The sequence below is a fragment of the Ochotona princeps genome, chromosome 18, assembly GCF_030435755.1.
Source record: "Ochotona princeps isolate mOchPri1 chromosome 18, mOchPri1.hap1, whole genome shotgun sequence".
Lineage (NCBI taxonomy): Eukaryota > Metazoa > Chordata > Mammalia > Lagomorpha > Ochotonidae > Ochotona > Ochotona princeps.
Window position 1 is genome coordinate 11,368,068 of NC_080849.1, and position 21,558 is coordinate 11,389,625.

A 21,558-nucleotide genomic window follows, 5' to 3' on the forward strand; every position below is an offset into this window, starting at 1 on the left:
GAAGGAGCTGATCGCAGTGCCACCTCCAAGTAAATTACAGTAAATCACAGTGCATGGCCTGAGTTAGCTGTAGATGCTCACTTGCCTAAAATCATCTTTATCATTTAAAAAATGCGTTTTGTCTCTAAATTGGCATGAAAATACAGAGGAGGCAACTCAATGAAATAGGAAAGATTAATCATTGTAGGTAATTTGTTTCATGATATAAAATAATTGAATGTCAAAAATGGAATATTTGCTTTTTATGCCTTAGTTATCTGGAGGAAGTGTTGGAGCATCACAAAAAATAATATGTGTTTTAATTGAATTGACATTGGGGCTTACACCTAATAACAGTGAGTACTAGGCGCATAAGGCATTCATTTTGACTGTAGCGTCACAGGCTTAGGTGAGAGATTTTGTCCATATCCATTGCAGAATGTGGAGGGGTAAAATGGCAGCAGTGTGTCCCAGCTTAGCAGTGAACTGGGGACATGGCTTCCTCCTTTTTTTTTTTTTTAATTGAAAACCAACCAGGATTTTCCCCAGTACTGTCAAAGTAAAACAAATGAATATGAAAGTGACAAATATTACTTTTCTATTTCTTCCTTGTTCTGATGTTCGCTACTCTGCACTACTGAGTGCAGCACCACCAGATCAGAATGAACAATTAACTATCTAATTATTCCAGGCACACCAGCCCACAATGAAATCTTTATTCCGTGTTTACAGCAATCTTTGGCAGAGGCTGTCGTGCTGTTTCTAAACTAAGAAGAACTGCCCTTTGGCTCCTCTCGGCATCAGCTGCCTCGGTTGCAGCCCTGGATGCTAATAATCAGACTTCTTTTTCTTCCAATGTGGACATTTTTTTAGGGTGAAAAGACCTATTCTCATCAGCCCCCCATATATTCTGACTGATTTATGTTCTAGCCCTGCAGCTCTTCCTTCCGTATCTCTTTACATTTTTTCCTCTCCCCATAGAACACCACCAGGCAAAACCCCATTTGGAGTCCAAAATTGTAAAAACTGCTTAACTAAACAGTGCTGACTACTATGAGGGAAAGAAAAAAAATACAGCCAATGGTTTTATGGGTAGAGGGAAGTCAAGGAAATCCCCCCTGCTCTTCTAAACTGCTAATTTTCTAGCTCAAAAGGCATTCAATAACCTCTGCACCAGAGGAAAACATATCTACTTTTCAGTGGCTTTCTTCGTTACTTCCCACTATTTATTTAAGTTCCCCCAACAGCTGCAGGTCTTTGAGAAGCCTCAGAACTTGGGGAATGTTGATAAATATACGAAGGTCTGAGAGGGTATGGCCAGATCTATGAGATGACAAGGAAAACCATTACCCTGTAGCAGAGGGAGAGATGTGGACCCCACCAAGCCTTTGCTGACCAGGCAGTGGTCAGCCTCTGTGGACCATGTGGTGATGGTCCCTTTCTCGAATCTGAAGCGACGACAGCCAGTTGCTGGGTCCACTGTCCTGACCAAGCCTGCACACCTGGCTTTTCCAGAAGACTTTTCTGCAAGGTTGATAATATCTTTCTTTCCAGTTCAGCCTCCAAACCCTACGTGCTGATTCCCCTAACAACCCTTGTGTCTCTCTCAACATCTAGTATTTACTGTAGTCACATTGCCCTTCCAGTGTGAACTGGGTCGTAAATTTTACAGAGGGGAAAGGTAAAAGGGGGGTGTTTCAGTAGTAGAAACCCTGATTAAATTCCCCAGCAACTCACCCCAAATGAAAGATAATGTTTTCTATGAGTGTGCACAGGAACGTCAAGAATGCTAAGTCATTTTTATGTTTGTACCTTCCTTTCCCATTTTAATTTTACACAGCCACATGGCACACATGCTAAAAATGTGTCTCCTTAACCTGCAATGTAGCAAACTTTCCACAAAACATTAAAAACGTGAATTTTATAGACTCCTTTCCCAGGATACCCAAAGCATTTTTTTTTTCTTGGATATAAAATTGGATCATCTCCTGACAAGTGTCCTCTTAGAATGTCAGGGCTGTGTTTGCCTTGGCACACAGGGACAATCAGAAGCACTGAGAGGAAAGGTCACACCAAAGTCAGCAACCGCAGCCATTAAGTAGACTCTTAGAGCTCACTTCCAATTTATAACACTCTACACTTGCTCTTCATTTGTCTGTCTCTTCTGCTGGAAGGGATGTGGCCTGAGCAGAGGCTTGACCTCATCTCCTGCACTCAGCTCAACTTTGCCACGCTATTCTCCCACACACTTGTCCTGCTTTCTGCTTCCTCAGCTGGCCAGGCCTGCACCCTGGAGATGTGATCAGAGCCAAGCCAAGAGAAGGCAACCGCAGGTGCCCTTGTGGTTTCCGCCAGTGTTGGGAACCAAAGCTTGCTCCTGCCAGGGAGGGCGCCCAACGGAATCTCAGAGGTCACTGGAACAGGAAGAGACTTTCCTGTCGTGTCAGTTTTCGACAGAGAAAAGCTGGGTCATGAGTGGGGTTCCAGATGGCCATGCCCCCCAGTAACTGACCCACAGGAGGGCGAGGGAAGGGGGCAGACAGAAGCACATCATCCATCCCTAATCGGGGCGCAGGCAGACGGAGCGGCGACTTTCCCAGGACCCATCGCTACCTTTCTAAGCCGGTAACTGCTTTTGGTGGAGAGTCACCGTGGAGATGAGAGGTGGTCAGGGGACATTTCATTTGCAAGGAAAGGAGTGGGGATTCAGTTTCCAGGCAGTTTATGACAATCAGAAAACAAAATTTTTCCTGATGTTTATGCCAACACCCTCAGCATTTATTATAATGATGGCAATGCCATGGCAAACCCCAGTGTCCCCGCCAGCCCACTGCCCAGCACCCTGGCGCCAGGCCTCTTACTCCCAGCTTGGTCTCAGCAGGGGTGGGGGAACAGAAGTGGAACGGAGGAGAAAAAAAACAACGCTGGCGCTGCCTCTGGGCTGCCCTCCAGATCCCAGCCCCCGGAGGCCAGAGGCGGATAGCCAGGCAAGACTCCAAGGCCAGCAATCTCTGCTATGACAAACGGCGGCGGGTTGGGACTCCGCGGTAGCGTCTGCTTACAAACCTTAAACTTTCACCTGGACTGACCCCCTCGCCCTCGGTGACTCTTCCATGGCAACCACAACTAGCAAATCTCGAACAGCTCACAGTTTAGCGCCTTCCCTGGGAGGGTCAGAGCCCGGATTTGGAGGCAGGAAATCCGGGGAGTTGGCGACGTCCGGCAGGTGGCAGGGACGCTAGTCCCTACCACATCCTTCCCGCGCCCCTGAGCTCAGGCTCAGCTGGAGCTGAGGACCTGACTCGACCCTGTGGGTGCCTGCGCTTCCCTAGTGCCTCCGCCTCTGGACCCCTTCCCTGCGCGCATCCCAGCAGGAGGGAGGCCGCCACCCTCTCCAGTCGGCAGTCGGAGGGGGGCGCCGCTGTCTGTGGGGCCAAAGAGGAGGAAGCAGGGACCCAGCATCCCCGCCAGCCAAGCTCCTGGGTTCGGGTCAGCATCCCCAGCGCTCGCAGCGGGCTGCGAGCTCCAGGCGTCCTCCACCCGCCCAGCTACGCCTGGGTCCCTGCTGCCCGAGAATAGCTTCCCTGTCCCGCGGTCTGTCCACGTCTCCTCCCCCACAAAGTCCGAGGAAGTCAAACTCAGACCGGCCGGTACGCTGGAGGAGGCTGAGGGGAGTCATGGGAGAAGCCGGGCGCGGCGCGGGATCATGCAAAGCGCGCACCGCGGGGCGTCTTTTTTCGGGGTACGGGTTCCGGTCCTGGTAGCCAGGCACTGTTTGCTGGGGAGACAGACGCACGGGGCCCGACCAGAGCCCTCCGTTTTACCTGGCACAGCCGGTGACAGTCCGGAGACGCTGGGTTCAGGCTCCTTCGGGGCGGGCGTCCAGCTTACATCGCTGTCTCTCTCGCTGGGCAGTCGGTGCCCTGCTGGGTCCTTTCTTCCCCGCTGGAGGCGCCGCCCTGCCCCCCACCCCCCGACCCCCCCCACCCAAAGTGTCACAGGTTTTCTGCCTTCTTCGGACGTTTCGCAAAGTCTCCACACAGTCGCCGGGAGTTAGGGGCAAAACCAGGCGCGCCGATCCCCGCCGATGCCCTGCCCTGCGCTGACTCAGTCCCCTGCGCCCCACCGCTAGCGAGCAGGGCCGCCTGGTCGCGGTCAGCGGCCCCAGAGCACAGCGCGCCTCGAGCTTGCCCTCCCTTGCGCCTAGCCCAGCCTGAGTGGCTGCCGCCTGCCTGTGCCTCGAGTCCTCATTCTCTTGCTCATGAATATTCTGACAGAGGCTAATGCTGTTGAAGTAAATTGAATTAGCCAATTGGTGCCAGGAATGTGCGCTCTTTCTGATGAGCTGTCTGGAATCCCACCAGATGAAAGCAATTAAGGTCTGGTTGGTACCCTGTGGTGTAAGACCATGGAGGGGAAAAATGGGTTAATTCTCTAAGTGCAGTTGAGGTGCCGCATTTTAATATTTAAATGGCTCTCCCCAAAGAGAAAGAAAGTTGTCTGGAGGGAGAGATGTTAGGGGTAGGTGGGCGTGACCTGGGGGGGGGGGGGCGGCCGGAGTCTCTACACCTAAACTTTGCTGAAGTCAGAAGTTGAGGTGACTTATTTTGCATTAATTATGGATTCTGGCAAAGTTGGCTGATGAAGAGAGCAAGATAGGAGAAGAAAAGGAAGACGGGGGATCAACAGCGTTTACCCTTGACCTTGAGACTGCAAAGGACTGAGAATTTTCAGAAGGAAGGGGAAGTGGGAGAGAAATCTCATACTTTTAACAAATTCTCCAGGTGTTTAGATTTCTTCCTTTGTCGTCACAGCAGCACAGTTATTACTTTTTAAGTTTTAAAAGGTTTATTTAGTTTTTATTTGGGAGCTTAATTTTGCTGACAGGAGAGAGGGAGGGAGAGAGAGAAAAAAATATCTTCCACCTGCTGGTTCACCCCTCAGATGAACACAAAAGCCATAGCTGAAGAACCAGGATTTTCTTCTGGGTCTCCCAAATGGGTTCAGTCCCAAGGAGTTGGGCCATCCTCTGCTGTCCTATTTGGTCATATCAGGGAGCTGAATTGGAAGTAGAACATCCAGGACACAAGCTGGCATATGGGATGCTGTAAACACACGAGGAGAATCAGCCCGATATGCCACCACAGGTGCCAAGCACAGGGTTTTGAGCCTTTGATTTAGTAGGGATGGGACAGAGGCACCTGAAGAGTTGGGAGTTGCAGGGAAGTAAGCTAAGACTGTGTCCCCAAAGAAAGAGTTTCCCAAACCAAACAGTTGTAACACCAATTCAAGCTGTATCAATCAAGCTTTTGTTTGGGAGATTGACTTAGTAAGGTGAACAGGAGGGGTAACCTCTCTCAGGCGTCTTGCACTCAGCCTAGATGCCAAGATATTAAAGTTCAGGAGGCGGTCACTGTTTCCTGCCTGGCATCGGATTGGCAGAGGGGAATGCAAGGTCAGATAGGGCTGTCATGAATCTCTCTCCCTCTACTTCTAACCATCATGATTGAATTCTGATTATCTCCCAGTGACGCCACCTCCAGGTACCATTAACTTTGGTGTTAGAGACTGAACTTTTAGGGGAAGCATGAAGTATAAAGGCTAATCTGATATGTCAACTTGGCTGAGGCACAGGGTGGGTGTCCAGGTAGTTGCTGAGCATGTCATTTGATGAGATTAACATTTGCATTTCTAGGCTGTGTCAGGCATGTTATTTTCCATAATGTAAGTGAGCCTCATCTCTTGAGTGAGGATTGGAATAGGGCAGAAGGTAGACTCTCTCCCGAATATGAGCAGCTTCAAACCAGAACATTAGCTCTGTAAGTTTTGGACTTAACAGGCCCCATGGTTGTGTGAGCCAGCTCTTTAACCTATCTGCCCTGTAAAGCTTCTGTTTCTAATACAAAGGGTTGCACTCATAAATAAAACTATTTGTGAATTTCCATAGATGTCTGAAATTTTTCAGCCTCCAAAACATTTTTAGACACAAAGCAGACAATAAATATGCAACTAAAAGAAACTCAAAAGGCTTGCAAATCTCTTATTATGTATAAGACAGAAACAATCTTATTTTTTTGTTTTTCTTTCAGACATGGGTGGGATAGAATTAGACTTAACTAAAGCTTTATCATTGAAGGAGTAAAAAAAATGAAGTATTATATATTGTGTTAAAATTTATAGATATATGAAGGAAGACATTTTGGTACTGCAGTTTTAGAGGTGAAAATAGGTTAAATCGTTGTATTTACCAGTTTTGAGTATTTAATAACTAAGCATGAATGTACCTGTTCACATACTACCTGGTGTATACATTCTGTTCTGTTCTAGTCTATATTTCTATAATTTCTATACACACTGGTGTATACTTTCTATTAGAATTCACAACTAAATCACTTTAAAATGTTGAGGAGCTACCATATTTTGTTTCCATTTTTTAAATATTTATTTTCATTGGAAAGGTAGACTTGCAGGGAGAAGAAGAGACAGAGTGATCTTTCATCTGCTGGGTTACTCCCCAGGTGACTGAGCTGCACTGATCTGATGACAGGAACCAGGAGCTTCTTTTAGTCTCCCATGTGGGTACAAGGTCCCAAGGCTTTGGGCCATCCTCCACTGATTTTCCAGGTCACAAACAAGGAGTTGGATGCGAAGTGGTGCAATCAGGCCAAGAACCAGTGCCCATCTGGGATCCAGGCACTTGAAGGTGGAATGTTAGCAAGTTGAGTTATTATGATGGGCCCTGAAATTTTGATTTAAAGTCCTTCCTTTAAAAAATATTTTATCCACATATTAAATACTTCCAATTTTCTCTTATTAGTACTCTTCTCCTTTTATGGAGAGAATCCTCAGCATGTTCAAGCTTTATTCTTGGGAAAATCTTCAGATGTTGACATGTTTGTGTGAATATGCTAATATGACTTATGAAATAAGACCATCATTTCCTCAAGAATCTCTGTAGGCAGTGGGGTGGCTACACTGCCTGAATCCAGGTGAGATGATGGCAATGTTGGGGAAAGGGGGTTTTCTTGGACAGGGCATTTTCCTTTGGAGAGAAGTAAATTGGTGCTACTGCAAAGTGGAAATAACAATATTTCATTTCTGAGTGCTTCACTCTTTGCAAATTGCTCTTACAATTGCTCTTTCATTCTACCCTCCTGGTAACTCTATGAACCAAGGCTGGGTCGTGTGGGAGTTAGAAACCAGGGACTCCAGCTAGGTCTCCCCACATGGGTGGCAGGGTACCAAGCACTTGGGCCATTTTGTGCTGCTTTCTTGAACATGGAAAAGAAAGCTATAATGGGAGAAAAGCAACAGGATTCAAATCAGCCCTCGGATAGGAGATGCTGGTGGTTCAAGAGATGGCTGAACATGCTGTGACACAAAGCCAGCCCCATTGGAGCCATCTTTGACATCTCCCTCTTCCTACCTGGGCTCTGCCATACCATACACACGTATTCCTTTGATTCTGGTATAATTGTATTCCCCTGGAAATTCCAAGATGGCCAGGGAAATAACTGGAACCCGGTATGTTGCTTCTGCTGGTCACCCAAAGTAACCTGCAAGCAGAGCTTTTTTGCAATCACTTTTGTATCCCAAATTTAGTTGGGGGGTAAAGGGACACTCAGAAACCCACCAATGCCAATCCCTGCACACTTTCCAAAATGTGTCTCGTTGACTTTTTTAGGCTTTTAGGATTATAGGAAATAGTCGGCAGGTGCTTTGGAAATTCAAAAGCATCATATAATGATGTTATTATCCAAAAATAGGTTCAGAAACAAATACAATAATTTTAACCTTGACCTCTGGCTGATAGATTCTATGGATGAGAAAGCAGTTGATTATTTTTACGTCAGCTACTATTATTTGGGACATGGATGGATAACACTTGCTTAAATTATAATCATCTAGTTAACAGTAGTATTAAACTGGCCTATTAAACAAGAAATATTTGTATAGGAAAGGTGAGTGAATGTGCGTGTGTGTGTGTATACGTGTGTGTGTACATGAGCGCTCGGATTTTTCTGCAGCTCAAGAGTGTTTTCTGTGAATGAGTGGCTTTCAACACTGGTTTTGCTGTGGTCCTCTAAGGGAGGGATCTGCTTTCTCTCATATAGGCTGACCTTTATTAAGAGCTCCCAAGGTTACAGTGTTAATGACAGATCTGTGCTTCCTGACCCTGGCTCCATGCTATTTTCACTATCCCACACTGGCCCTGATTGGCAGCCACAGCCTGTATGGTATGCTTTATGGTTTTAAGATTGAGATGAGAGATATGCAGCTCAATACCTCATTATAATTAGTCTCCTGAGTCAGCTAATACCCTTCTAATGCAATTTGGTGATCTAGATAATTCAGTATTATCCATTCAAGATATTTTTGGACTTACACAATGATCATTATTTCCTAGAAGTGATGACAATGACACGGCGAAAGCACTTTTGTGGCTTTGCAGTCTGTCTTTTCTCTAAACATTCACTACTGAAGTTGTTGTGGTTTAAAATGCACACACACAACAACATTCACAAAATTGAGAATTCCTATTAAAGCATTAGTTCTCCGTTTTCTATAGCATTAATGTATCATTCAGATGATTTTTTTTATTGCTTTTACCAAGGCTATTTTAAGGTTTTGTGCTGTCTTATTTTGGGTTTTGTGTAATGTACATGCTCATTCTGTCTTTTGAATTTGTGGGTTAATCAGTGAATTTGGGTCATTTTCAGAAGAAGAAATCGGCTTCCCCACAGTTGATGTCTGTCAATACCTGTCTGTGTTGTACTGTGTTTTTGATTGTAATGGAGAAAATTACATCCCAACACAATCCCCTCCAAGAAAAAGTAGCCATAGAGACACAGTACTTGTGACAACATTCTGGAAGGTGACATTGCTGATCCATTCAGCTGAATCAGACAAACTTGAATACAGTATCCTTGCTATGGGCAAGGTGCTAGTTACTGTAGATGTTTCAAAGAGAAATAAAACTAGTGATTGCTCTCAAGGAGTTTATAATCTGGGAGAGGGACCTTGATATTTAGCAAAGTAAAAGATCTGAGGCAGAAGTGAATGATTTCTAGTTAAGGATCAAAGTGCTATGGGGCTCTGCAAGTAGAGAAAGATTTTTTCCAATGGGGAAGGGACAGAGGGATGTTCTATGGAAGTATGTGTTGGTCTGATTTCTGAAGTATGGACATTATTGCTATGTGGGAGGGAGAGTTGTGACTGTGAGCAGGGACTTGAGTGCCAGCTGTGACTGAATTAACTACATGTATCCATGATGCTGAAAGTTTGTAAATCTAGAAAGGTGCATGGAACTCAGATATTCTTATTGCCAGATAGACAAATGCATGTTATCATGAAGACAACAAAGAAGGTGTTGCTTTTGAGCTGAGGCATGACATGATTACAACTGTGTTTATGTCTGAGTGTCTATCATTTCGAGGGTGGGAGATGGAAGTGATGAGGTCCAGCTGGGAGACCTGTAGCAACAGAGGCAAGAGGTGCTGACAGTCTGAACCAGCAGTGTGGCAGCTGAACTGGAAAGAAGAGCAGAGAGAGAAAGCATCATAGCTTGTTGTTAACATGTAACCTGTTGTTAACATGTAACATGTTGTTACGGATACTTCCATGAGTTTTGTTTTTTTACATGTTTGTCCTGGATGCCTCTTTCTAGCCACTGTTTACCACATACCCAACTATCACATACATAAGCACATACATGTGCACACACTCAGGCAGGTGTGCATACTGTGTGCACACACTCAAGCAGGTATGCATACTGTGTGCACAACTCAACAGATGACAGCCTCAACAGATGCTTTGTTCTTTTAAAAAATAATAAAGTTTTATTTGAAAGGTAGAGTGACACAGAAGCATAGAGAAAGAGAGGAAGAGAGAAAGAGGGACTGCTGGTTCGCTTTTCAAATAGTTAATTTTTAAAAAAAGTGATGTGGAACATCAAGCAAAATGAGGAACTGCAACATATTGATCTTGGTTAGTGATAGGCTTCATGAGCTACAGATACAGGTGGTCCTCCGTGTCCTTCATGAATTGATGGAGGGCAAAAAAAGCATTCTGGGGTTGAAAACAACTCGAGTTTGTGAAATCCGGTGGAGCTGATGGTAGACACAGCTGAGAGCCTGCAAAACTAGAGTATGTCTTCCCAGTGAACTCTGGGAAACGTTCTCATGTGACCTTCTAGATGTTTTAATCAAGGCTTCCTTTTGAATCACTTAAGTGCTGTGATTAATTCCTCATAATGCCAAGGAGTCCACATTGCGCTTACTCGGAACTTGTGTCTGTCAGGTACATGACGAAAGGGGAATTGGGGCTTCTCATTGTCTGTCATCTCTGCAGGGAGACTCTCCTGAGTTTCCAATCCACTCTAAAATGTGCTCAAAAGTATGGTGGGCAGGCAGGATGGACAGTGTCACAGCGGTACCCTGGATTCTGTACTGGTCCTTGCTGGCTTTGCAGAGGGAGGAGAGGCCACACACTATGAATTGAGGGTGGCCTCCAGAAACCAAATGTGGTTTCTTCAGGAAGGGACTCAGATCTTACAGACCTTCAACTTTACCTGCATGTAGCACCTTGGAATAAATTTCTTCTGATTTCTAGAGCAGAGTGTTAGTAAGTCTGTTATTTGCTCTAACAGCCCTAGAAAACTAAGCAGTAAAATCCTCATGCTTACTCTCCTGGATATATTATGTTATTAGGGCATATGATGTCCAAACCATATGATGAGCAATGGTTGTATGGTGTTCTGAAGCTCAACTGTTGAAATATGTCTTGTCTGAATATAATACGTGTAGCCATTTTAATGGTGTGAAGGCGGAGTGTTGTTCTTGGATTATGTCATACTGTGTGCAATAACGAGACTGATGGTTTTAAATTAAGCTTCCAATACTGCCCTTTCGACTGCTCTCCTAGATACGATGCTAGTATCTCGGGACTTGTGACATACTGCATCAGTGTGTGGAAATCACAATGTGTGTTTGTAATGACCAACTTGTTTGGCCACTCAATCTCTGTTTTCCTGAAACTGAACAATTATGTTCAAATCATCACTTTTTTAATGGTGTACTTTCAAATGGCATATCTTTTGGAAGAATGTGTTTTAATACTCTTTTTTATTTTCATTACTGTTATTTGTATTTCATATGTCACGTGAGACAAGAATAATATTAACTGTTATATCTTCACATAAGAATCTAATTTGTCATAAACCGAGTAGCAATTTATGTTCTCGCTTTTTAGGGGTTTGGCCTACTGTCTTGGTTTTGATGCTCCATCAAAAACAAGATAAATGACAGAAAGTGTTTGAAACATATTTACTGCTAAACCACATGTCTGCTTAGTATGATACATACACGTAATAAAATAATCACTCTTTACTCACCAGAAGTCCTTTGAAACTGGGCAGGCACACACCATAGAAAAATACAAATTCCTAAAAGCAGCAAGGACTACAAGTCAATTTTTGAACATGACTCCCTGATATGTGAGTAAAGTCTTCACATATTGATAGAACGACTGTGATTTTGATATTCAGCTATACCAAATGTTAAGAGAATATAAAGGATTCTAAAAATAAAGTATAACATGCCATGACTAACTTTATGTGGGGAGGTTTTGCAGATGAAGGAAACTCAATTTGCAAGTCCCTTTGTAAGAAAAAAAAGTACTTGTTATTCTTGATATTATTTTGAAACCTTCATGCAACAAATACTTGCAAAAAATTGCAGGGAATACGCATATTGACATTCCTTTTAAAGGTGATCTAAACTAGAAAATTAATACTGTATGACTCTGGAGAATTAATAGGTACTATTTGCATTTTTTTTTTAATTCGTAAAAGAGTGGAAAGAAAACAGAGGCAATACTGGGTAGGAGCGAAGACACCATGTTTTGAGTCTCAGTCTTAGATCTGCTGCTACTTGCCAGTCACCTTGAGCAAATTATTTTGCTTTGTTTATTTCCGCCTCTGCTAAGTAGGTGTAATAGTAGTATCTCATTCAAAAGGTTCTTATGATGTTTAAACTAACAATTGCTTTTATTTAGCAAATTCCAACACATAATACATAAATACTAGAGATTACTCTCTATCATTAGTAAGAGAGTTTTGCATATAGCTACATTTAGAAATACTATCTTTATAAGAAAGGAGATTGAAGTATTTGGCTCAATATCATTTGTGCTGCTACTATAATAATAAAATCAGAATTTTCAAATGTAAGAAATTTTAGAACTGATCAAAATCCAACACTGTCATTTTCCTATGAAAGGCAGGAACTATAAGGAGTCATCTTTGCCATGTTCTTTTGGGTGTTTCATAAATCGTGGGGATTCATAAACCAAACTAACTATACAGAATCAATTAATTCAATTCTTTTTTTTTTACACAAGCAAAACAGCTTGTCTGTATGGGATACACAAGGGGAAACAGGACAAAGACTGAAAATTGAAATGTTTTCACACTAGGCCAGCATGCACTGAAAAATCCCGTTGAGCATATTTGGAATGAATAAATCTCTCTCTCTCTCTCTCTCTTCCCTCCCAGCCCTCCCCACCCTCCCCACCCTTCCCACAATTGTTCATAAAAGAAAAAGGGCACACTTTTGAAAGCACCAGATTGGAAATATATAGTTCTATATCAAATGGAAGTTAGGTAAGGGTTTTTTTTTTCCTGCATTTGTTCACCTATAAACTTGATGTGTCATCAGGTTGGTTGGGGGTTCAAAAGAGATCCAGTTGTGAGAGACAACACTGCAAACAGACTCTGGATGTAACTACGGCCATGCAGGAAGCCTGGGCATTGATGTAAGGCAGTTAGAGTTCAGGGAGAGTCTGACTTTGCAAACTCCCTGGTGTATAATCTGAGTGGGTACCTGGTGCTGGGACAGAGGGTTTCAGGTTTAACTTTTTAGCATGATTCGAATTAACTACAGAGGCTTCCTAGAAGGGGACATGGGAATGATGAGAATGAGGAGAAAAAGGCAGTTGCTACAGTCCTAAATGATTGTTCTGTCTGTTTTGCCTTTCATATAGTTTATGGGTCATAAGGAAGAGAATACATGCAGAAGTAATGAGAGTCTAGGAAGTTTGTCAGCAAGACAGACGACACCATGAGCGTGCCATCCAAAGCACTCTTGTTGTGCAGATTCTTTAAATAAGGAATGGGACATCTGTCCAACAGGAGATTATCTAGCCGACTACACTACCAGGTAATTTAAATACACCCAAGGGAAATATGTTTTAGTAAATCAAATCTTTCCCAGTAAGAAGTTTGCTGTGAGCTAGAGATCAATGGAGCAAACAGATACACTTTGGAGACTTGATGGAATACAAAAGGACAGTTAACTCAGAAGAGATTTGTTGTGATTCTGCTTAGCGTGCTTAAGAGTAAAAATTTCCACAATTCTCTCCAAAAATAAAACAGTGGGACTCAAGTGAGTAGGCTTTCTTTTAGGATGATGATATTTTTGAAAAAGAAAATGACTTATTTGGGAATATAGAAATGTTCCCCAGAGAAAATGGGGCTAAGCCATATTTCAGAGAATTTTTTTTTAACCTAAAGAGCAAAGACAAAGTGCCATTTGTTGTTGAATGGAGCTGTCAATGTTGAAATGATAAGAATAGTAACTGTAATTAGCATTTGTTTCTTGCTTACACTGTGCTAGAAACTTCAGCCAGAACTTGCACACCTTCTATCGTTTCAATTGCATCATCGAGGATGGCTACCATGAGTGTCTCTCCAGAGGAGACAGTGTAAAGAAAGTAGCTAATATCTGATGGTTTTTTAGCTAATTTTTGTCAGAGTTCAAAGACAAACAGGTTATAAGCACAAATTATGACATCATTTCCACAACTATGCTGTAAGCGGAAATAGTTCAGCTGTGGAGGACAATGGCATAGGAGTGAGCTCCTAGAGGTGGTGGAGAGTGAGGCGGCTGGACACAGCTGTGCAGTTGTGTTTCCATGGCCCAGGAAGAAGCAGGGCAGTCCATTCTGCCCTTACCAGCGCAAGGGCACCACCTACAGGTTGTAGGCAGGATGATATGCCAGGAGCCACAGGAAAACAACTACAGGGGTGTTAGGAAGCACATGTGTCAATACCACAGAGATAAGCTAGGCCAGCTGTCAACAATGTGGGATGAGGAGAGACCCTGCTCGACAAAGGTTGTGAGAATTTGTTTCTCCGGAAGACAGAGCCACAATGCAATACAGGAAGGGAGGTGGGGAACCTTCAAGAAGCCTTAACAGGAGAGCTCCAAGACCATAAGAAATGAATAATCTATAGAAATGAGACCTGAACAACAGGTATGAATAAAGGAGAAGAGAAATAAAATACGGCCTATAGCAAATAGAATACAGAACCTACAAAATGTGTAAGGTAAGGCAGCAGATGGGAAATTAGAGATTCGGGTTCCTCGAGGCCTGAAGCATGCCCCACCACATGGTGATGTAGCTTTGAGACACAGGGCTGAAATGTGAAGCAAGGCTCCTGCATATTAAGAAATGAGTTGTGTGGGTTTGTAATACTTGTCCATAGGATCAGGTTTAGGGTTTCAGAGGAGTTGGTTAGATTTGGGAATAGGTATAAGTCAATGTTTGTTCTAAAGGTATATGAGATAACATCAGGAGTGGAGGTTTTATGATCATGAATCAAGGAGGGAGAAGATCAGATGTGTAAAAATCAACAAAGAAAAAATGCATGTCAAAGGAAAGATACGGCAGTATTGGAAATAAAGAATGACTGATGGAAAAGATTTAGGCATTGTGAGAGTATAGATTGAAGTCTCTCTCTCTCTCTCTCTCTCCCTCCTCCTCCTCCTCCTCCTCCACCCTTGAACACACCTCATACATGCACAGTAATAGCTGTCAGTTTTGACTAAGGCTCACAATATGCTAGGGAGGGTTTCCAGTGAATCACATGCGCTTACACAAGCATTCCTCTCCGTGACCTCACAGTGCTGCTGTTATTATCGTTCGTGTACAGAAGACATCAAACAAGAGCGGTAAAGAAACAGGCTCAGGATTACATAGGCAGTTACGATGGAAAGCAGGAGGGTGAATTCAGATGTTTTGATTCCAGATGTGCTGTTTACCATCCTACCTTTACCGTGATTCTCAGTGAATACCCCTGCACCAACTGGTTGACCTAAAGTGTTACCAGAGTTAAAATGACCCTTCCCTGCCAAAAACTTGTGCATGTGTATATGACAGAGCATTCAGACTGTGGCTGCAAAGTGAGCAGGAGCTCTTTCAGTCCTAACTTAACTCTTGGAGTTTTATTTCCAGAATGATTATACAAGAGAATGCTAAAAACTTTGAGAAGGATGGAATTGAAAAATATGTTTATTCTAGCGCAAAAACTTTGAAATCCATGCATATGAGGGATCTTCAAAAAGTCCATGAAAAATACATGTTACAAAAAGATATGCATTATGTGAATTATGTATCACTGCTCAGAAGTTACCCAAACCTAGTGGCTTAAAGCAACAAACATGTATGAGTTTAGTTTCTGAGCATGCAGGATCTAGAGGTGGGTTTGCAGAGTGATTCTGTTTGAGATTCTGGAGTGTGTTGGCCAGGGCTGTGGTCACTTCCTTGATGGGAAGTAGGTTCCAGAGTGGCTCGCAAGATTCAGTGTCTTACTACCTGGCTTCTCCACATGCCACTTGGCTTCCCCCAGAGCTTGTGATTCCAGAGAGGGATTAAGAGAGTATCCCAGGTGAAGTGGCAGTCTTTTTATAACCTCATCTCTCACTTCTGCTGTGTTTTGTTGGTGAGAAGCAAGCTACTAAATGTAACTCACACTCAAGGGAGGGGCTTCCACAAACCTCAAATATCACACCCCCTTGGTTATCAATACTCTCTTTTGTTTTTCGACTCTACTTTTCTCTTTTGCTCTTTCAACATTGATAGTAGCTTTTTATGTTCCTTCAATAGCTTCTCTTTTCCTACCCCTTTGCTATCTGATAAGCTTCTTTTTTTCTTCCCACAACCATACTTTGCATGCTCTCTGATGGATATCCCCTATGCCCATGACTTCCAACCTGTTTCTTATCCACTTTTTGTCTAGAGTTCCGACCTCAGTCTTGAGCCTCCACTTAACTCACTGCCTGCTGGATACCTTAGGATGCCCATGGTCAATCTGGCCAAAAGCAAATTCACCACCTGTGTATTTTTAAGGTTGTTTTTCTCTCCCAACACCCTCTATTTCAGAGAACAGCACATTTCAAGTCACGCAGATCAGAAACCCCAGAGACTTCTGGATATACTTCCTTCTTAGTCATCCTCAACATTTATGCAACAGTTATTTATGATCTATTCCAATTCCTAACTATTTCCTTGAGTTCTGCCTCCTTCCCTAGCCTCACAGCTACTTGTTGAAGTCTTTACTATCTATTTCCTAGATTATTAAATAAGTTACTTAAAGGATTCCTGGTCTGCAGCCCATCCCTCTTTAAAAAAACTCCAAGGCAAATAGGACCAAATCCTCCTTCTGTTTATTGTTGTATGCTGACTTCCCAACCCCTACAGAAAGAAACCCAGGGGAGATGCTAGCACAGCAAAAGAAGCAGAGGCTAGGAAGGCAGACACAGCTTGGTTTATTAGTGTGTTAAAATTGGATACTTTTAAGATCTATCCTTGGTTGTTTGAATTTGTTCTTTTGAAACATCCCTGCTCATTTCCTTTTCCCATTTCTTCACATGGCTGTTTATTTTACTGTCACTGAGTTTCTGAAGCTCTTTGTAAATCCTGGATATTAGCCTCCTGTCTGAGTATAGTGTGCAAAGATTTCCTCCCATTCTGTTGGTGGATTCTTTACTTTTGTTGATTGTTTCTTTGGTGTACAGGGGTTTCTTAGTTTGATTTAGTCCCATTTTGTTTATTCTGACTTTGCGTGTGCTTTTGGTGATTTTTCCAAGAAGCCATTACCAATGCCTATATCTTGCATGGTGCTTCCTATGTTTTCCTCTAATAGTTCGATGGTTTTCTGGGTGTGTATTTAGGTCTTTGATCCATTAGAGGTAATTTTTGCATAAGGTAAGAGATGGGGGTCTTGCTTCCTAATTCTGTGGGCTGATATCCAATTGTCCCAAGAGCATTTGTTGAAAATTTAAGTGGCTAATAGACATACAAAAAACTGCTTAGGCTCCCTAAATATTAGAGAAATACAAATAACAACCACATTAAGATTCCACCTAACTCCAGTGAGATTGGCCTACATTCACAAATCTGTTAACAATACCTAGTGGTATGGATGTGGAGAGAAAGGTACCCTCCTTTACTGTTGGTGGGAGTGTAGGTTAGTACAGCCACTATGGAAGTCAGTATGAATAGTGCAGGGACAACTGGAAATTGATCTACTCTATGATCCAAATATCCTACTTTGGAAATAAATCCAAAGGAAATGAAATCTGCATATGAGAAAGTGACCTGCAGCCCTACATTTACAGCAGCATAATTCACAATAGCAAAGATGTGGAAACTACCCAGATACCTGTCAAAAGAGGGATGGATAAACAAAAACTGTGGTATATCTTCTCCATGGAATATTACTGAGCCAGTAAAAAGAATGAAATTCTACCATTTGCAATAAAAATGGTCCCAACTAGAGATCATTGTGCTCTGTGAAATAAACCAACCCCACAGGACAAATATCTTACGTTCTCTCTGATATGAGGAAACTTTCATGCAAAATACAAGATCAATAGATATATTGGTAACAATGTACATGCATATATTTTGACAAATGGACTGTATAATGGAGAATGGCATACTGGGAAGTGAAGATACATTGCAGTGTCCATCTCAATTCCAAAATAAAATGAAGATTCTCAATGAAACTGTTAAATATACTTAAACAGTATGGTACTACATTTTCTATTTTTGCCTATACCTACAATGCCACAATACACTTAAACAGCAGAACATTGGACTTCCTGGTAATTTACCCAAAGGCAGCATTTCATGCCCAAATAGTTAGGTTCTTGCTACCCTTTGGAAGATCTGGAGCTCACCCATAAGCTGGTTTCTCCCTAGATATCTACAGTAGTCAGACCTGGGCCAGGGTGAAGGAAGATGTTTCAATCTGGTTCCCCATGTGGGTGGCAAAGACACCAAAATTTGAAGATCACCTGTTGCTTCCCAGGATGCCTATTAGCAGGAATCTGAAATAGGAGGTGGAGCTAAGACTTGAATCCAGGCATTCCAAAATAGTTTGTAGACATCTTAAAGAGAGTCTTAACTACTGTGCCATGTGCCTAGAAATCCTAGCCTGAGAGAGTTTCAATGAGTTCACAGAATTATGAAAAAACTGTATATAGAGTTATAGATTTATTTTTATTGGAAAGTCAAATATACAGAGAGGAGGAGAGACAGAGAGGAAGATCTTCTGTCCAATGATACACTCCCCAATCCGAAGCCAGGATCCAGGAATTTTTTCCAGGTCTCCCACATGGGTGCAGAGTCCCAAGGCTTTGGGCTGTCTCAACTGATTTCCCAGGCCACAGTCAGGGAACTGGATGGGAGGTGAGACCACCGGGATTAGAACCAGTGCCAGTATGAGATCCTGGCAAATTCAAGGTGAGGACTTTAGCCACTAGACCATGGTGCCGGACCCAGATTTCATTTTTTTACAAAAATAAATTTGCCTTTTAATTTCATCTTGTATAAAATTCTTGAAGTGTCATCATATATACACTTCATTCAATGTTGGAAATTTTGTGTTAGCCCCTCTGGGTTATTTGGGTAAACTTAACCACATACTTAGCAGCAGGCTGTAACTTGTGGTAAGTCATATAGTTGTATGATCCTTTGTGAGAAAGGTAATATGTGTCAACAGGGGTACAAGCCATTTATTTTACCTGTCTGGCAGAAAGGTAATGTCTGCAAGAAAACATACACCTTGGAATACAGGAAGACATGGGGAACTAAAGGGATGTTGGGAAGGAGATGATGATGCTGGAAGATAAAAGTTCATTTTTTAAAAAACAGGGAAATATAGTGAAGTTTCACAGAGAAGCTCCAAAGGTCTGTATGTATACAACAGAAACTGATGGGTTGAGAATGGGAACAATCAGATCATTATTATACAGTTTCAGGAAATAAAGAAGCTAGGACCAAGAACTGATGTCACATGTGATGTTCTAAGCAGGCGTCTTCATGAAGCCAATCTACTGTTCTCGAAGAAAGCCCAGTTGCCTAGGATAAAAGCATGGAGAGGAAGCAATGGCAATGTCTCATCTTCCCCAGTATCGCACAGTTACTATGTACTATTGAAGTCAGGCAGGTAACACTATGAGGGAAAGAAGAGAAACACATTGAAGTGATAGAAAGAGATTCCTTTATAAAGAAAGAGAAAAGAACATGAAGACATGATTTGTGATAATAGTATAGTATGAATTAAATGTGAGAGACTATAAATGATTTGCTATAGCATCCAACCAAAGTTGATCATTTTTTATCCATCAGGATCGACCAGCTCTTTAGTTATTGTGTAGAGAAAGTTTGTGCCTTTATTTGTAAGTGTGTTCTAGTGGTTAGATTATGACAAAAACAAATCAAAGCAAGTACAGACTGCGTCATCACTGATACTAAATCTTCCAGAAAACGTATCGCCTAGTTTACAGAGTGAATAGGAATTCCAATTAAGAAGGAAAAGAAACACTGGTCCAGAATTTAGATCGGCCATTAGAGGGCAAGTGGTTGAGAAGCAAGCTATCACAGACAGGGCCTGGGGTGTTGTGAGTTCAGTCAATTGGTACCTCTGTGACTTCTGATAAGTGTAGGGGACACGAGACAGGCTGCTGGTTTGGGATGGGCAGGCATGTGTACCTGCTGGTGGTTAGCACTGAGCCAGCTTTTCTCTTTCTGTCTGTGGAACTCCACTTCAGCAGATGTTGGCAAAGAGCAAGCTGGAAGAGTGGTGGGCTGCTTAGCCTGTGGTTGTCACTGGTTACACTGTTGTCAGTGCTGTTGCATGAGTGTTAGCAATGGAGTCATGCTTCACACAAGCTGGTGGACTTGAGTCCGGTTCCAGCATGAAATGCACCCTCATAGTGCCAGGGCATTATGTTTTATGTGATCATTGTAGAAAATATGAAATCCAGGGACAGCGACGCATTTCCTGTTAATGTGAACGGCACAATGGGAGGGAGTGTGGACACCCTGGGAACTGTCTCCTGTCTCATCGAAACCAAGTCTTTGTGTGTGTTCCCTGCACTGGCAGATTCCAGTTTGGGTTGAACTTGGTCAATCATGTTGGAGATGGCCAATCTTTTTCTTTTTTTTTTTTGTTTTGTTTTTTTTAAAACATATTTTTATTGCATTTCATTTTTTTAAAAAATTAATTACATTGCATTATGTGATACATTTTTTATGCACTGGGATTCCCTCCACCCCTCCCAACACCCTCCCCCTACAGCGGATTGCTCCACCTTGTTGCATTTCCATAGTTCAAATTCAGTTGACATTCTTTCATTGGAGGTATTTACCAAGCATAAAGTTCAGCATCTTATTGTCCTGGTAAGTTCAATGGTTTCTTGGTGAGACCGAGATGGCCAATCTTATTTATTTTGTTTATTTATTTTGAAGAAAGAACTGGAAAAACAAACAAAAAAGGAAGACAGTTTTGAAACAACTGTGGTAGTGTAAGTACAGAGCTCCAAAGAAACTCCAAATTTTAGTATAATCCCTCTGAAGGAAGGATTTTTAAAAATCTTTTTGTGCTTCAAGATTTGGGGCATTCAGACAAAAGAGTAACTGGTCCTTAAACATAAAGGGTTACCATGATAGGGAAAAGGGAAACAACAAATAATGAATGTCATTAAAATATTCGTTAACATTTTCTACTATAGACCCTTGAAATATTTCCAATTGGTACATTTGTCTTGCCAGTGAAGCAGATGAATGTGGTATTACAACACCCATCACTGCCCAGCAATGATTGCACTACATTGTTTGTGTTCTCAAACACCACGCAAGGGTTTTTCATTAAATGCATCATTTACAGCTCACTGCAGTGGTTCCACAAAGTCAATATGTATCCTTAACAGAAAGGCAGGAGTGAAGCATGTGAAAGGAAAAGGGAGACAGGGCATGAGTCTGGCAGCTGTCAGGAGCCCTGTGTGTACTTTCCAACTGGCCCAGGCTCACCGCCAGTAGCATTGACTGCAACTGAACAGGAAGGGCTTGTGTCAGCCTGCCTTTCCATCCTTATCTGAGCTTGCCTCCATAGTGGGGTTCTGGATGTAAGAGCCAAGGAGGGCATAATGGGCAAGTACGATTTGGGGAGGATGATAGACCAGCAGGGTCATTCTTGGCACATTTGAATCCTTATGGTCATTGGAACTATTTCGTTGGCACAGAGTAAATGACCCTTAGTGACTTTGCTTTTTTCCCAACAACTATTCCAAACTACTTTAATGGAGATAAATGGTGAAACTCCTTTCTGGATATTTTGGATATCAGTGCATGAAATATGTAATATAAAACAGTGCCAAGTATAAGTTATTGTCTTGTGTGACGATGACTGAGTTATTTTGGAAACTGTTTCTGAATCCATACTATGTGTTA

At 42.5% G+C, this 21,558-nt stretch overlaps 1 protein-coding gene and 1 long non-coding RNA gene across 2 annotated transcripts in view; one reads left to right on the forward strand and one right to left on the reverse strand.

The window, feature by feature from the left end:
- Window positions 1–3,907, reverse strand: part of CDH20 (cadherin 20) — a 201,127-nt gene extending 197,220 nt beyond the window's left edge. The window contains exon 1 of the mRNA XM_004579457.3: window positions 3,804–3,907. The gene's annotated coding sequence lies outside the window, so the exon portion shown is untranslated. The remainder of the gene's footprint in view (window positions 1–3,803) is intronic.
- LOC131482544 (uncharacterized) overlaps window positions 1–21,558 on the forward strand; it is a 251,294-nt gene that overhangs the window by 158,072 nt on the left and 71,664 nt on the right. The gene's annotated exons all lie outside the window — the stretch shown is intronic.